Source organism: Engystomops pustulosus, chromosome 9, assembly GCF_040894005.1.
Source record: "Engystomops pustulosus chromosome 9, aEngPut4.maternal, whole genome shotgun sequence".
NCBI classification, from domain to species: Eukaryota; Metazoa; Chordata; class Amphibia; order Anura; family Leptodactylidae; genus Engystomops; species Engystomops pustulosus.
The window spans coordinates 63,643,059-63,658,346 of NC_092419.1; the positions used below are offsets into that span (position 1 = coordinate 63,643,059).

The 15,288-nt window shown below is 45.1% G+C and overlaps 28 pseudogenes; all 28 read left to right on the top strand.

The window, feature by feature from the left end:
• Positions 1-809: 809 nt before the first annotated feature.
• On the top strand, positions 810-928 carry LOC140082991 (5S ribosomal RNA; annotated as a pseudogene).
• Positions 929-996: 68 nt separating this feature from the next.
• On the top strand, positions 997-1,115 carry LOC140084682 (5S ribosomal RNA; annotated as a pseudogene).
• Positions 1,116-1,185: 70 nt separating this feature from the next.
• On the top strand, positions 1,186-1,304 carry LOC140087665 (5S ribosomal RNA; annotated as a pseudogene).
• Positions 1,305-1,373: 69 nt separating this feature from the next.
• On the top strand, positions 1,374-1,492 carry LOC140087666 (5S ribosomal RNA; annotated as a pseudogene).
• Positions 1,493-1,938: 446 nt separating this feature from the next.
• On the top strand, positions 1,939-2,057 carry LOC140085999 (5S ribosomal RNA; annotated as a pseudogene).
• Positions 2,058-2,127: 70 nt separating this feature from the next.
• On the top strand, positions 2,128-2,246 carry LOC140090997 (5S ribosomal RNA; annotated as a pseudogene).
• Positions 2,247-2,316: 70 nt separating this feature from the next.
• LOC140095488 (5S ribosomal RNA) lies at positions 2,317-2,435 on the top strand (annotated as a pseudogene).
• A 637-nt stretch (positions 2,436-3,072) lies between these two features.
• LOC140082703 (5S ribosomal RNA) lies at positions 3,073-3,191 on the top strand (annotated as a pseudogene).
• Positions 3,192-3,261: 70 nt separating this feature from the next.
• On the top strand, positions 3,262-3,380 carry LOC140078509 (5S ribosomal RNA; annotated as a pseudogene).
• Positions 3,381-4,394: 1,014 nt separating this feature from the next.
• Positions 4,395-4,513, top strand: LOC140079224 (5S ribosomal RNA; annotated as a pseudogene).
• Positions 4,514-4,583: 70 nt separating this feature from the next.
• LOC140079226 (5S ribosomal RNA) lies at positions 4,584-4,702 on the top strand (annotated as a pseudogene).
• A 636-nt stretch (positions 4,703-5,338) lies between these two features.
• LOC140086560 (5S ribosomal RNA) lies at positions 5,339-5,457 on the top strand (annotated as a pseudogene).
• A 70-nt stretch (positions 5,458-5,527) lies between these two features.
• On the top strand, positions 5,528-5,646 carry LOC140094181 (5S ribosomal RNA; annotated as a pseudogene).
• Positions 5,647-6,660: 1,014 nt separating this feature from the next.
• On the top strand, positions 6,661-6,779 carry LOC140092204 (5S ribosomal RNA; annotated as a pseudogene).
• Positions 6,780-7,038: 259 nt separating this feature from the next.
• LOC140092216 (5S ribosomal RNA) lies at positions 7,039-7,157 on the top strand (annotated as a pseudogene).
• A 70-nt stretch (positions 7,158-7,227) lies between these two features.
• On the top strand, positions 7,228-7,346 carry LOC140079227 (5S ribosomal RNA; annotated as a pseudogene).
• Positions 7,347-9,304: 1,958 nt separating this feature from the next.
• LOC140091587 (5S ribosomal RNA) lies at positions 9,305-9,423 on the top strand (annotated as a pseudogene).
• Positions 9,424-10,438: 1,015 nt separating this feature from the next.
• On the top strand, positions 10,439-10,557 carry LOC140087406 (5S ribosomal RNA; annotated as a pseudogene).
• A 70-nt stretch (positions 10,558-10,627) lies between these two features.
• Positions 10,628-10,746, top strand: LOC140092720 (5S ribosomal RNA; annotated as a pseudogene).
• A 259-nt stretch (positions 10,747-11,005) lies between these two features.
• On the top strand, positions 11,006-11,124 carry LOC140092230 (5S ribosomal RNA; annotated as a pseudogene).
• Positions 11,125-11,572: 448 nt separating this feature from the next.
• On the top strand, positions 11,573-11,691 carry LOC140096930 (5S ribosomal RNA; annotated as a pseudogene).
• A 447-nt stretch (positions 11,692-12,138) lies between these two features.
• On the top strand, positions 12,139-12,257 carry LOC140094065 (5S ribosomal RNA; annotated as a pseudogene).
• Positions 12,258-12,705: 448 nt separating this feature from the next.
• LOC140095918 (5S ribosomal RNA) lies at positions 12,706-12,824 on the top strand (annotated as a pseudogene).
• Positions 12,825-12,894: 70 nt separating this feature from the next.
• On the top strand, positions 12,895-13,013 carry LOC140089600 (5S ribosomal RNA; annotated as a pseudogene).
• Positions 13,014-13,839: 826 nt separating this feature from the next.
• On the top strand, positions 13,840-13,958 carry LOC140096931 (5S ribosomal RNA; annotated as a pseudogene).
• A 448-nt stretch (positions 13,959-14,406) lies between these two features.
• On the top strand, positions 14,407-14,525 carry LOC140096932 (5S ribosomal RNA; annotated as a pseudogene).
• A 70-nt stretch (positions 14,526-14,595) lies between these two features.
• Positions 14,596-14,714, top strand: LOC140096933 (5S ribosomal RNA; annotated as a pseudogene).
• Positions 14,715-14,973: 259 nt separating this feature from the next.
• On the top strand, positions 14,974-15,092 carry LOC140086444 (5S ribosomal RNA; annotated as a pseudogene).
• The last annotated feature ends 196 nt before the right edge of the window (positions 15,093-15,288 follow it).

The window sequence follows — 15,288 nt, forward strand, 5'->3', positions numbered from 1 at the left end:
TGTGTTAGTTTCTCTATGAGATAGTAAAAGAAGGTTCAAATTGAACAGCTGCTGTCAACGGCCATTCTAAGCTGAATGTGCGTGCTCTTGTCAGATCGCAGCAGCGATGCAGCTTAAGGCTTGGCAAATACCAGCATGGGAGACTGGCTGGGAATCCCAAGTTCTGGTGACTTTTTTGAACCTGAAAACTGTGTTAGTTTCTCTATGAGATAGTAGAAGAAGGTTCAAATTGAACAACTGCTGTCAACGGCCATTCTAAGCTGAATGTGTGTGCTCTTGTCAGTTCGCAGCAGCGATGCAGCTTAAGGCTTGGCAAGTACCAGCATGGGAGACTGGCTGGGAATCCCAAGTTCTGTTGACCTTTTTGAACCTGAAAATTGTGTTAGTTTCTCTATGAGATAGTAAAAGAAGGTTCAAATTGAACAGCTGCTGTCAACGGCCATTCTATGCTGAATGTGCCTGCTCTTGTCAGATCGCAGCAGCAATGCAGCTTAAGGCTTGGCAAGTACCAGCATGGGAGACTGGCTTGGAATCCCAAGTTCTGGTGACCTTTTTGAACCTGAAAATTGTGTTAGTTTCTATATGAGATAGTAGAAGAAGGTTCAAATTGAACAACTGCTGTCAACGGCCATTCTAAGCTGAATGTGTGTGCTCTTGTCAGATCGCAGCAGCGATGCAGCTTAAGGCTTGGCAAGTACCAGCATGGGAGACTGGCTGGGAATCCCAAGTTCTGTTGACCTTTTTCAACCTGAAAATTGTGTTAGTTTCTCTATGAGATAGTAAAAGAAGGTTCAAATTGAACAGCTGCTGTCAACGGCCATTCTAAGCTGAATGTGCCTGCTCTCGTCAGATCGCAGCAGCAATGCAGCTTAAGGCTTGGCAAGTACCAGCATGGGAGACTGGCTGGGAATTCCAAGTTCCGTTGACCTTTTTGAACCTGAAATGTGTTAGTTTCTCTATGAGATAGTAAAAGAAGGTTCAAATTGAACAGCTGCTGTCAACGGCCATTCTAAGCTGAATGTGCGTGCTCTCATCAGATCGCAGCAGCAATGCAGCTTAAGGCTTGGCAAGTACCAGCATGGGAGACTGGCTGGGAATCCCAAGTTCCGTTGACCTTTTTGAACCTGAAAATTGTGTTAGTTTCTCTATGAGATAGCAAAAGAAGGTTCAAATTGAACAGCTGCTGTCAACGGCCATTCTAAGCTGAATGTGCCTGCTCTCGTCAGATCGCAGCAGCAATGCAGCGTAAGGCTTGGCAAGTACCAGCATGGGAGACTGGCTGGGAATTCCAAGTTCCGTTGACCTTTTTGAACCTGAAAATGTGTTAGTTTCTCTATGAGATAGTAAAAGAAGGTTCAAATTGAACAGCTGCTGTCAACGGCCATTCTAAGCTGAATGTGCCTGCTCTCGTCAGATCGCAGCAGCAATGCAGCGTAAGGCTTGGCAAGTACCAGCATGGGAGACTGGCTGGGAATTCCAAGTTCCGTTGACCTTTTTGAACCTGAAAATGTGTTAGTTTCTCTATGAGATAGTAAAAGAAGGTTCAAATTGAACAGCTGCTGTCAACGGCCATTCTAAGCTCAATGTGCCTGCTCTCGTCAGATTGCAGCAGCAATGCAGCTTAAGGCTTGGCAAGTACCAGCATGGGAGACTGGCTTGGAATCCCAAGTTCTGGTGACCTTTTTGAACCTGAAAATTGTGTTAGTTTCTAAATGAGATAGTAGAAGAAGGTTCAAATTGAACAACTGCTGTCAATGGCCATTCTAAGCTGAATGTGTGTGCTCTTGTCAGATCGCAGCAGCGATGCAGCTTAAGGCTTGGCAAGTACCAGCATGGGAGACTGGCTGGGAATTCCAAGTTCCGTTGACCTTTTTGAACCTGAAAATGTGTTAGTTTCTCTATGAGATAGTAAAAGAAGGTTCAAATTGAACAGCTGCTGTCAACGGCCATTCTAAGCTGAATGTGCGTGCTCTCATCAGATCGCAGCAGCAATGCAGCTTAAGGCTTGGCAAGTACCAGCATGGGAGACTGGCTGGGAATCCCAAGTTCTGTTGACCTATTTGAACCTGAAAATTGTGTTAGTTTCTCTATGAGATAGTAAAAGAAGGTTCAAATTGAACAGCTGCTGTCAACGGCCATTCTAAGCTGAATGTGCCTGCTCTTGTCAGATCGCAGCAGCAATGCAGCTTAAGGCTTGGCAAGTACCAGCATGGGAGACTGGCTGGGAATCCCAAGTTCTGTTGACCTTTTTGAACCTGAAAATTGTGTTAGTTTCTCTATGAGATAGTAAAAGACGGTTCAAATAGAACAGCTGCTGTCAACGGCCATTCTAAGCTGAATGTGCCTGCTTTTGTCAGATCGCAGCAGCGATGCAGCTTAAGGCTTGGCAAGTACCAGCATGGGAGACTGGCTGGGAATCCCAAGTTCCGTTGACTTTTTTGAACCTGAAAATTGTGTTAGTTTCTCTATGAGATAGTAAAAGAAGGTTCAAATTGAACAGCTGCTGTCAACGGCCATTCTAAGCTGAATGTGCGTGCTCTTGTCAGATCGCAGCAGCGATGCAGCTTAAGGCTTGGCAAATACCAGCATGGGAGACTGGCTGGGAATCCCAAGTTCTGGTGACTTTTTTGAACCTGAAAACTGTGTTAGTTTCTCTATGAGATAGTAGAAGAAGGTTCAAATTGAACAACTGCTGTCAACGGCCATTCTAAGCTGAATGTGTGTGCTCTTGTCAGATCGTAGCAGCGATGCAGCTTAAGGCTTGGCAAGTACCAGCATGGGAGACTGGCTGGGAATCCCAAGTTCTGTTGACCTTTTTGAACCTGAAAATTGTGTTAGTTTCTCTATGAGATAGTAAAAGAAGGTTCAAATTGAACAGCTGCTGTCAATGGCCATTCTAAGCTGAATGTGCGTGCTCTTGTCAGATCGCAGCAGCGATGCAGCTTAAGGCTTGGCAAGTACCAGCATGGGAGACTGGCTTGGAATCCCAAGTTCTGGTGACCTTTTTGAACCTGAAAATTGTGTTAGTTTCTATATGAGATAGTAGAAGAAGGTTCAAATTGAACAACTGATGTCAATGGCCATTCTAAGCTGAATGTGCCTGCTCTCGTCAGATCGCAGCAGCAATGCAGCTTAAGGCTTGGCAAGTACCAGCATGGGAGACTGGCTGGGAATCCCAAGTTCCGTTGACCTTTTTGAACCTGAAAATTGTGTTAGTTTCTCTATGAGATAGTAAAAGAAGGTTCAAATTGAACAGCTGCTGTCAACGGCCATTCTAAGCTGAATGTGCCTGCTCTCGTCAGATCGCAGCAGCGATGCAGCTTAAGGCTTGGCAAGTACCAGCATGGGAGACTGGCTGGGAATCCCAAGTTCTGTTGACCTTTTTGAACCTGAAAATGTGTTAGTTTCTCTATGAGATAGTAAAAGAAGGTTCAATTTGAACAGCTGCTGTCAACAGCCATTCTAAGCTGAATGTGCGTGCTCTTGTCAGATCGCAGCAGCGATGCAGCTTAAGGCTTGGCAAATACCAGCATGGGAGACTGGCTTGGAATCCCAAGTTCTGGTGACCTTTTTGAACCTGAAAATTGTGTTAGTTTCTCTATGAGATAGCAAAAGAAGGTTCAAATTGAACAGCTGCTGTCAACGGCCATTCTAAGCTGAATGTGCCTGCTCTTGTCAGATTGCAGCAGCAATGCAGCTTAAGGCTTGGCAAGTACCAGCATGGGAGACTGGCTTGGAATCCCAAGTTCTGGTGACCTTTTTGAACCTGAAAATTGTGTTAGTTTCTATATAAGATAGTAGAAGAAGGTTCAAATGGAACAACTGCTGTCAATGGCCATTCTAAGCTGAATGTGCCTGCTCTTGCCAGATCGCAGCAGCAATGCAGCTTAAGGCTTGGCAAGTACCAGCATGGGAGACTGGCTGGGAATCCCAAGTTCCGTTGCCCTTTTTGAACCTGAAAATTGTGTTAGTTTCTCTATGAGATAGTAAAAGAAGGTTCAAATTGAACAGCTGCTGTCAACGGCCATTCTAAGCTGAATGTGCGTGCTCTTGTCAGATCGCAGCAGCGATGCAGCTTAAGGCTTGGCAAGTTCCAGCATGGGAGACTGGCTGGGAATCCCAAGTTCTGTTGATGTTTTTGAACTTGAAAATTGTTTTGGTTTCTCTATGAGATAGTAAAAGAAGGTTCAAATTGAACAGCTTCTGTCAACGGCCATTCTAAGCTGAATGTGCGTGCTCTTGTCAGATCGCAGCAGCGATGCAGCTTAAGGCTTGGCAAGTACCAGCATGGGAGACTGGCTGGGAATCCCAAGTTCTGGTGACTTTTTTGAACCTGAAAATTGTGTTAGTTTCTCTATGAGATAGTAAAAGAAGGTTCAAATTGAACAGCTGCTGTCAACGGCCATTCTAAGCTGAATGTGCCTGCTCTCGTCAGATCGCAGCAGCAATGCAGCTTAAGGCTTGGCAAGTACCAGCATGGGAGACTGGCTGGGAATCCCAAGTTCTGTTGACCTTTTTGAACCTGAAAATTGTGTTAGTTTCTCTATGAGATAGTAAAAGAAGGTTCAAATTGGACAGCTGCTGTCAACGGCCATTCTAAGCTGAATGTGCCTGCTCTCGTCAGATCGCAGCAGCAATGCAGCTTAAGGCTTGGCAAGTACCAGCATGGGAGACTGGCTGGGAATCCCAAGTTCTGTTGACCTTTTTGAACCTGAAACTGTGTTAGTTTCTCTATGAGATAGTAAAAGAAGGTTCAAATTGAACAGCTGCTGTCAACAGCCAATCTAAGCTGAATGTGCGTGCTCTTGTCAGATCGCAGCAGCGATGCAGCTTAAGGCTTGGCAAGTACCAGCATGGGAGACTGGCTGGGAATCCCAAGTTCCGTTGACTTTTTTGAACCTGAAAATTGTGTTAGTTTCTGTATGAGATAGTAAAAGAAGGTTCAAATTGAAAAGCTGCTGTCAACGGCAATTCTAAGCTGAATGTGCGTGCTCTTCTCAGATCGCAGCAGCGATGCAGCTTAAGGCTTGGCAAGTACCAGCATGTGAGACTGGCTGGGAATCCCAAGTTCTGGTGACCTTTTTGAACCTGAAAATTGTGTTAGTTTCTCTATGAGATAGTAGAAGAAGGTTCAAATTGAACAACTGCTGTCAATGGCCATTCTAAGCTGAATGTGCCTGCTCTCGCCAGATCGCAGCAGCAATGCAGCTTAAGGCTTGGCAAGTACCAGCATGGGAGACTGGCTGGGAATCCCAAGTTCTGGTGACCTTTTTGAACCTGAAAATTGTGTTAGTTTCTATATAAGATAGTAGAAGAAGGTTCAAATTGAACAACTGCTGTCAATGGCCATTCTAAGCTGAATGTGCCTGCTCTCGTCAGATCGCAGCAGCAATGCAGTTTAAGGCTTGGCAAGTACCAGCATGGGAGACTGGCTGGGAATCCCAAGTTCCGTTGACCTTTTTGAACCTGAAAATTGTGTTAGTTTCTCTATGAGATAGTAAAAGAAGGTTCAAATTGAACAGCTGCTGTCAACGGCCATTCTAAGCTGAATGTGCCTGCTCTCGTCAGATCGCAGCAGCAATGCAGCTTAAGGCTTGGCAAGTACCAGCATGGAAGACTGGCTAGGAATCCCAAGTTCTGTTGACCTTTTTGAACCTGAAAATGTGTTAGTTTCTCTATGAGATAGTAAAAGAAGGTTCAAATTGAACAGCTGCTGTCAACGGCCATTCTAAGCTGAATGTGCGTGCTCTTGTCAGATCGCAGCAGCGATGCAGCTTAAGGCTTGGCAAGTACCAGCATGGGAGAATGGCTTGGAATCCCAAGTTCTGGTGACCTTTTTGAACCTGAAAATTGTGTTAGTTTCTCTATGAGATAGTAGAAGGAGTTTCAAATTGAACAACTGCTGTCAATGGCCATTCTAAGCTGAATGTGCCTGCTCTAGCCAGATCGCAGCAGCAATGCAGCTTAAGGCTTGGAAAGTACCAGCATGGGACACTGGCTGGGAATCCCAAGTTCCGTTGCCCTTTTTAAACCTGAAAATTGTGTTAGTTTCTCTATGAGATAGTAAAAGAACTTTCAAATTGAACAGCTGCTGTCAACGGCCATTCTAAGCTGAATGTGCGTGCTCTTGTCAGATCGCAGCAGCGATGCAGCTTAAAGCTTGGCAAGTTCCAGCATGGGAGACTGGCTGGGAATCCCAAGTTCTGTTGACGTTTTTGAACTTGAAAATTGTTTTAGTTTCTCTATGAGATAGTAAAAGAAGGTTCAATTTGAAATGCTGCTGTCAAAGGCCATTCTAAGCTGAATGTGCCTGCTCTTGTCAGATCGCAGCAGCAATGCAGCTTAAGGCTTGGCAAGTACCAGCATGGGAGACTGGCTGGGAATCCCAAGTTCCGTTGACCTTTTTGAACCTGAAAATTGTGTTAGTTTCTCTATGAGATAGTAAAAGAAGGTTCAAATTGAACAGCTGCTGTCAACGGCCATTCTAAGCTGAATGTGCGTGCTCTTGTCAGATCGCAGCAGCGATGCAGCTTAAGGCTTGGCAAGTACCAGCATGGGAGACTGGCTGGGAATCCCAAGTTCTGGTGACTTTATTGAACCTGAAAATTGTGTTAGTTTCTCTATGAGATAGTAAAAGAAGGTTCAAATTGAACAGCTGCTGTCAACGGCCATTCTAAGCTGAATGTGCCTGCTCTCGTCAGATCGCAGCAGCAATGCAGCTTAAGGCTTGGCAAGTACCAGCATGGGAGACTGGCTGGGAATCCCAAGTTCCGTTGACCTTTTTGAACCTGAAAATTGTGTTAGTTTCTCTATGAGATAGTAAAAGAAGGTTCAAATTGAACAGCTTCTGTCAACGGCCATTCTAAGCTGAATGTGTGTGCTCTTGTCAGATCGCAGCAGCGATGCAGCTTAAGGCTTGGCAAGTACCAGCATGGGAGACTGGCTGGGAATCCCAAGTTGTGGTGACTTTTTTGAATCTGAAAATTGTGTTAGTTTCTCTATGAGATAGTAAAAGAAGGTTCAAATTGAACAGCTGCTGTCAACGGCCATTCTAAGCTGAATGTGCCTGCTCTCGTCAGATCGCAGCAGCAATGCAGCTTAAGGCTTGGCAAGTACCAGCATGGGAGACTGGCTGGGAATCCCAAGTTCCGTTGACCTTTTTGAACCTGAAAATTGTGTTAGTTTCTCTATGAGATAGTAAAAGAAGGTTCAAATTGGACAGCTGCTGTCAACGGCCATTCTAAGCTGAATGTGCCTGCTCTCGTCAGATCGCAGCAGCAATGCAGCTTAAGGCTTGGCAAGTACCAGCATGGGAGACTGGCTGGGAATCCCAAGTTCTGTTGACCTTTTTGAACCTGAAAATGTGTTAGTTTCTCTATGAGATAGTAAAAGAAGGTTCAAATTGAACAGCTGCTGTCAACGGCCATTCTAAGCTGAATGTGCGTGCTCTTGTCAGATCGCAGCAGCGAAGCAGCTTAAGGCTTGGCAAGTACCAGCATGGGAGACTGGCTTGGAATCCCAAGTTCTGGTGACCTTTTTGAACCTGAAAATTGTGTTAGTTTCTCTATGAGATAGCAAAAGAAGGTTCAAATTGAACAGCTGCTGTCAACGGCCATTCTAAGCTGCATGTGCCTGCTCTTGTCAGATTGCAGCAGCAATGCAGCTTAAGGCTTGGCAAGTACCAGCATGGGAGACTGGCTTGGAATCCCAAGTTCTGGTGACCTTTTTGAACCTGAAAATTGTGTTAGTTTCTATATAAGATAGTAGAAGAAGGTTCAAATTGAACCACTGCTGTCAACGGCCATTCTAAGCTGCATGTGCCTGCTCTCGCCAGATCGCAGCAGCAATGCAGCATAAGGCTTGGCAAGTACCAGCATGGGAGACTGGCTGGGAATCCCAAGTTCCGTTGCCCTTTTTGAACCTGAAAATTGTGTTAGTTTCTCTATGAGATAGTAAAAGAAGGTTCAAATTGAACAGCTGCTGTCAACGGCCATTCTAAGCTGAATGTGCGTGCTCTTGTCAGATCGCAGCAGCGATGCAGCTTAAGGCTTGGCAAGTACCAGCATGGGAGACTGGCTAGGAATCCCAAGTTCTGTTGACCTTTTTGAACCTGAAAATGTGTTAGTTTCTCTATGAGATAGTAAAAGAAGGTTCAAATTGAACAGCTGCTGTCAACGGCCATTCTAAGCTGAATGTGCGTGCTCTTGTCAGATCGCAGCAGCGATGCAGCTTAAGGCTTGGCAAGTACCAGCATGGGAGACTGGCTTGGAATCCCAAGTTCTGGTGACCTTTTTGAACCTGAAAATTGTGTTAGTTTCTCTATGAGATAGCAAAAGAAGGTTCAAATTGAACAGCTGCTGTCAACGGCCATTCTAAGCTGAATGTGCCTGCTCTTGTCAGATTGCAGCAGCGATGCAGCTTAAGGCTTGGCAAGTACCAGCATGGGAGACTGGCTTGGAATCCCAAGTTCTGGTGACCTTTTTGAACCTGAAAATTGTGTTAGTTTCTATATAAGATAGTAGAAGAAGGTTCAAATTGAACAACTGCTGTCAATGGCCATTCTAAGCTGAATGTGCCTGCTCTAGCCAGATCGCAGCAGCAATGCAGCTTAAGGCTTGGCAAGTACCAGCATGGGAGACTGGCTTGGAATCCCAAGTTCTGGTGACCTTTTTGAACCTGAAAATTGTGTTAGTTTCTATATGAGATAGTAGAAGAAGGTTCAAATTGAACAGCTGCTGTCAACGGCCATTCTAAGCTGAATGTGCCTGCTCTTGTCAGATTGCAGCAGCAATGCAGCTTAAGGCTTGGCAAGTACCAGCATGGGAGACTGGCTTGGAATCCCAAGTTCTAGTGACCTTTTTGAACCTGAAAATTGTGTTAGTTTCTATATGAGATAGTAGAAGAAGGTTCAAATTGAACAACTGCTGTCAACGGCCATTCTAAGCTGAATGTGTGTGCTCTTGTCAGATCGCAGCAGCGATGCAGCTTAAGGCTTGGCAAGTACCAGCATGGGAGACTGGCTGGGAATCCCAAGTTCTGTTGACCTTTTTGAACCTGAAAATTGTGTTAGTTTCTCTATGAGATAGTAAAAGAAGGTTCAAATTGAACAGCTGCTGTCAACGGCCATTCTAAGCTGAATGTGCGTGCTCTTGTCAGATCGCAGCAGCGATGCAGCTTAAGGCTTGGCAAGTACCAGCATGGGAGACTGGCTTGGAATCCCAAGTACTGGTGACCTTTTTGAACCTGAAAATTGTGTTAGTTTCTATATGAGATAGTAGAAGAAGGTTCAAATTGAACAACTGCTGTCAATGGCCATTCTAAGCTGAATGTGCCTGCTCTCGTCAGATCGCAGCAGCAATGCAGCTTAAGGCTTGGCAAGTACCAGCATGGGAGACTGGCTGGGAATCCCAAGTTCCGTTAACCTTTTTGAACCTGAAAATTGTGTTAGTTTCTCTATGAGATAGTAAAAGAAGGTTCAAATTGAACAGCTGCTGTCAACGGCCATTCTAAGCTGAATGTGCCTGCTCTCGTCAGATCGCAGCAGCGATGCAGCTTAAGGCTTGGCAAGTACCAGCATGGGAGACTGGCTTGGAATCCCATGTTCTGGTGACCTTTTTGAACCTTAAAATTGTGTTAGTTTCTCTATGAGATAGCAAAAGAAGGTTCAAATTGAACAGCTGCTGTCAACGGCCATTCTAAGCTGAATGTGCCTGCTCTTGTCAGATTGCAGCAGCAATGCAGCTTAAGGCTTGGCAAGTACCAGCATGGGAGACTGGCTGGGAATCCCAAGTTCCGTTGCCCTTTTTGAACCTGAAAATTGTGTTAGTTTCTCTATGAGATAGTAAAAGAAGGTTCAAATTGAACAGCTGCTGTCAACGGCCATTCTAAGCTGAATGTGTGTGCTCTTGTCAGTTCGCAGCAGCGATGCAGCTTAAGGCTTGGCAAGTACCAGCATGGGAGACTGGCTGGGAATCCCAAGTTCTGTTGACCTTTTTGAACCTGAAAATTGTGTTAGTTTCTCTATGAGATAGTAAAAGAAGGTTCAAATTGAACAGCTGCTGTCAACGGCCATTCTATGCTGAATGTGCCTGCTCTTGTCAGATCGCAGCAGCAATGCAGCTTAAGGCTTGGCAAGTACCAGCATGGGAGACTGGCTTGGAATCCCAAGTTCTGGTGACCTTTTTGAACCTGAAAATTGTGTTAGTTTCTATATGAGATAGTAGAAGAAGGTTCAAATTGAACAACTGCTGTCAACGGCCATTCTAAGCTGAATGTGTGTGCTCTTGTCAGATCGCAGCAGCGATGCAGCTTAAGGCTTGGCAAGTACCAGCATGGGAGACTGGCTGGGAATCCCAAGTTCTGGTGACTTTTTTGAACCTGAAAATTGTGTTAGTTTCTCTATGAGATAGTAAAAGAAGGTTCAAATTGAACAGCTGCTGTCAACGGCCATTCTAAGCTGAATGTGCCTGCTCTCGTCAGATCGCAGCAGCAATGCAGCTTAAGGCTTGGCAAGTACCAGCATGGGAGACTGGCTTGGAATCCCAAGTTCTGTTGACCTTTTTGAACCTGAAAATTGTGTTAGTTTCTCTATGAGATAGTAAAAGAAGGTTCAAATTGAACAGCTGCTGTCAATGGCCATTCTAAGCTGAATGTGCCTGCTCTTGTCAGATCGCAGCAGCAATGCAGCTTAAGGCTTGGCAAGTACCAGCATGGGAGACTGGCTGGGAATCCCAAGTTCCGTTGACCTTTTTGAACCTGAAAATTGTGTTAGTTTCTCTATGAGATAGTAAAAGAAGGTTCAAATTGAACAGCTTCTGTCAACGGCCATTCTAAGCTGAATGTGCGTGCTCTTGTCAGATCGCAGCAGCGATGCAGCTTAAGGCTTGGCAAGTACCAGCATGGGAGACTGGCTGGGAATCCCAAGTTCTGGTGACTTTTTTGAACCTGAAAATTGTGTTAGTTTCTCTATGAGATAGTAAAAGAAGGTTCAAATTGAACAGCTGCTGTCAACGGCCATTCTAAGCTGAATGTGCCTGCTCTCGTCAGATCGCAGCAGCAATGCAGCTTAAGGCTTGGCAAGTACCAGCATGGGAGACTGGCTGGGAATCCCAAGTTCCGTTGACCTTTTTGAACCTGAAAATTGTGTTAGTTTCTCTATGAGATAGTAAAAGAAGGTTCAAATTGAACAGCTGCTGTCAACGGCCATTCTAAGCTGAATGTGCGTGCTCTTGTCAGATCGCAGCAGCGATGCAGCTTAAGGCTTGGCAAGTACCAGCATGGGAGACTGGCTTGGAATCCCAAGCTCTGGTGACCTTTTTGAACCTGAAAATTGTGTTAGTTTCTCTATGAGATAGCAAAAGAAGGTTCAAATTGAACAGCTGCTGTCAACGGCCATTCTAAGCTGAATGTGCCTGCTCTTGTCAGATTGCAGCAGCAATGCAGCTTAAGGCTTGGCAAGTACCAGCATGGGAGACTGGCTTGGAATCCCAAGTTCTGGTGACCTTTTTGAACCTGAAAATTGTGTTAGTTTCTATATAAGATAGTAGAAGAAGGTTCAAATTGAACAACTGCTGTCAATGGCCATTCTAAGCTGAATGTGCCTGCTCTCGCCAGATCGCAGCAGCAATGCAGCTTAAGGCTTGGCAAGTACCAGCATGGGAGACTGGCTGGGAATCCCAAGTTCCGTTGCCCTTTTTGAACCTGAAAGTTGTGTTAGTTTCTCTATGAGATAGTAAAAGAAGGTTCAAATTGAACAGCTGCTGTCAACAGCCATTCTAAGCTGAATGTGCGTGCTCTTGTCAGATCGCAGCAGCGATGCAGCTTAAGGCTTGCCAAGTACCAGCATGGGAGACTGGCTTGGAATCCCAAGTTCTGGTGACCTTTTTGAACCTGAAAATGTGTTAGTTTCTATATAAGATAGTAGAAGAAGGTTCAAATTGAACAACTGCTGTCAATGGCCATTCTAAGCTGAATGTGCCTGCTCTCGCCAGATCGCAGCAGCAATGCAGCTTAAGGCTTGGCAAGTACCAGCATGGGAGACTGGCTGGGAATCCCAAGTTCTGGTGACCTTTTTGAACCTGAAAATTGTGTTAGTTTCTATATAAGATAGTAGAAGAAGGTTCAAATTGAACAACTGCTGTCAATGGCCATTCTAAGCTGAATGTGCCTGCTCTCGCCAGATCGCAGCAGCAATGCAGCTTAAGGCTTGGCAAGTACCAGCATGGGAGACTGGCTGGGAATCCCAAGTTCTGTTGACCTTTTTGAACCTGAAAATTGTGTTAGTTTCTCTATGAGATAGTAAAAGAAGGTTCAAATTGAACAGCTGCTGTCAACGGCCATTCTAAGCTGAATGTGCGTGCTCTTGTCAGATCGCAGCAGCGATGCAGCTTAAGGCTTGGCAAGTTCCAGCATGGGAGACTGGCTGGGAATCCCAAGTTCTGTTAACGTTTTTGAACTTGAAAATTGTTTTAGTTTCTCTATGAGATAGAAAAAGAAGGTTCAATTTGAAATGCTGCTGTCAACGGCCATTCTAAGCTGAATGTGCCTGCTCTTGTCAGATCTCAGCAGCAATGCAGCTTAAGGCTTGGCAAGTACCAGCATGGGAGACTGGCTGGGAATCCCAAGTTCCGTTGCCCTTTTTGAACCTGAAAATTGTGTTAGTTTCTCTATGAGATAGTAAAAGAAGGTTCAAATTGAACAGCTGCTGTCAACGGCCATTCTAAGCTGAATGTGCGTGCTCTTGTCAGATCGCAGCAGCGATGCAGCTTAAGGCTTGGCAAGTACCAGCATGGGAGACTGGCTGGGAATCCCAAGTTCCGTTGACCTTTTTGAACCTGAAAATTGTGTTAGTTTCTCTATGAGATAGTAAAAGAAGGTTCAAATTGAACAGCTGCTGTCAACGGCCATTCTAAGCTGAATGTGCCTGCTCTCGTCAGATTGCAGCAGCAATGCAGCTTAAGGCTTGGCAAGTACCAGCATGGGAGACTGGCTGGGAATCCCAAGTTCTGTTGACCTTTTTGAACCTGAAAATTGTGTTAGTTTCTCTATGAGATAGTAGAAGAAGGTTCAAATTGAACAACTGCTGTCAACGGCCATTCTAAGCTGAATGTGTGTGCTCTTTTCAGATCGCAGCAGCGATGCAGCTTAAGGCTTGGCAAGTACCAGCATGGGAGACTGGCTGGGAATCCCAAGTTCTGTTGACCTTTTTGAACCTGAAAATTGTGTTAGTTTCTCTATGAGATAGTAAAAAAAGGTTCAAATTGAACAGCTGCTGTCAACGGCCATTCTAAGCTGAATGTGCGTGCTCTTGTCAGATCGCAGCAGCGATGCAGCTTAAGGCTTGGCAAGTACCAGCATGGGAGACTGGCTTGGAATCCCAAGTTCTGGTGACCTTTTTGAACCTGAAAATTGTGTTAGTTTCTCTATGAGATAGCAAAAGAAGGTTCAAATTGAACAGCTGCTGTCAACGGCCATTCTAAGCTGAATGTGCCTGCTCTTGTCAGATTGCAGCAGCAATGCAGCTTAAGGCTTGGCAAATACCAGCATGGGAGACTGGCTTGGAATCCCAAGTTCTGGTGACCTTTTTGAACCTGAAAATTGTGTTAGTTTCTATATAAGATAGTAGAAGAAGGTTCAAATTGAACAACTGCTGTCAACGGCCATTCTAAGCTGAATGTGCCTGCTCTCGAAAGATCGCAGCAGCAATGCAGCTTAAGGCTTGGCAAGTACCAGCATGGGAGACTGGCTTGGAATCCCAAGTTCTGGTGACCTTTTTGAACCTGAAAATTGTGTTACTTTCTATATAAGATAGTAGAAGAAGGTTCAAATTGAACAACTGCTGTCAATGGCCATTCTAAGCTGAATGTGCCTGCTCTCGCCAGATCGCAGCAGCAATGCAGCTTAAGGCTTGGCAAGTACCAGCATGGGAGACTGGCTGGGAATCCCAAGTTCCGTTGCCCTTTTTGAACCTGAAAATTGTGTTAGTTTCTCTATGAGATAGTAAAAGAAGGTTCAAATTGAACAGCTGCTGTCAACGGCCATTCTAAGCTGAATGTGCGTGCTCTTGTCAGATCGCAGCAGCGATGCAGCTTAAGGCTTGGCAAGTACCAGCATGGGAGACTGGCTTGGAATTCCAAGTTCTGGTGCCCTTTTTGAACCTGAAAATTGTGTTAGTTTCTCTATGAGATAGCAAAAGAAGGTTCAAATTGAACAGCTGCTGTCAACGGCCATTCTAAGCTGAATGTGCCTGCTCTTGTCAGATTGCAGCAGCAATGCAGCTTAAGGCTTGGCAAGTACCAGCATGGGAGACTGGCTTGGAATCCCAAGTTCTGGTGACCTTTTTGAACCTGAAAATTGTGTTAGTTTCTATATAAGATAGTAGAAGAAGGTTCAAATTGAACAACTGCTGTCAATGGCCATTCTAAGCTGAATGTGCCTGCTCTCGCCAGATCGCAGCAGCAATGCAGCTTAAGGCTTGGCAAGTACCAGCATGGGAGACTGGCTGGGAATCCCAAGTTCCGTTGCCCTTTTTGAACCTGAAAATTGTGTTAGTTTCTATATAAGATAGTAGAAGAAGGTTCAAATTGAACAACTGCTGTCAATGGCCATTCTAAGCTGAATGTGCCTGCTCTCGCCAGATCGCAGCAGCAATGCAGCTTAAGGCTTGGCAAGTACCAGCATGGGAGACTGGCTGGGAATCCCAAGTTCCGTTGCCCTTTTTGAACCTGAAAATTGTGTTAGTTTCTCTATGAGATAGTAAAAGAAGGTTCAAATTGAACAGCTGCTGTCAACGGCCATTCTAAGCTGAAAGTGCGTGCTCTTGTCAGATCGCAGCAGCGATGCAGCTTAAGGCTTGGCAAGTTCCAGCATGGGAGACTGGCTGGGAATCCCAAGTTCTGTTGACGTTTTTGAACTTGAAAATTGTTTTGGTTTCTCTATGAGATAGTAAAAGAAGGTTCAATTTGAAATGCTGCTGTCAACGGCCATTCTAAGCTGAATGTGCCTGCTCTTGTCAGATCGCAGCAGCAATGCAGCTTAAGGCTTGGCAAGTACTAGCATGGGAGACTGGCTGGGAATCCCAAGTTCCGTTGACCTTTTTGAACCTGAAAATTGTGTTAGTTTCTCTATGAGATAGTAAAAGAAGGTTCAAATTGAACAGCTTCTGTCAACGGCCATTCTAAGCTGAATGTGCGTGCTCTTGTCAGATCGCAGCAGCGATGCAGCTTAAGGCTTGGCAAGTACCAGCATGGGAGACTGGCTGGGAATCCCAAGTTCTGGTGACTTTTTTGA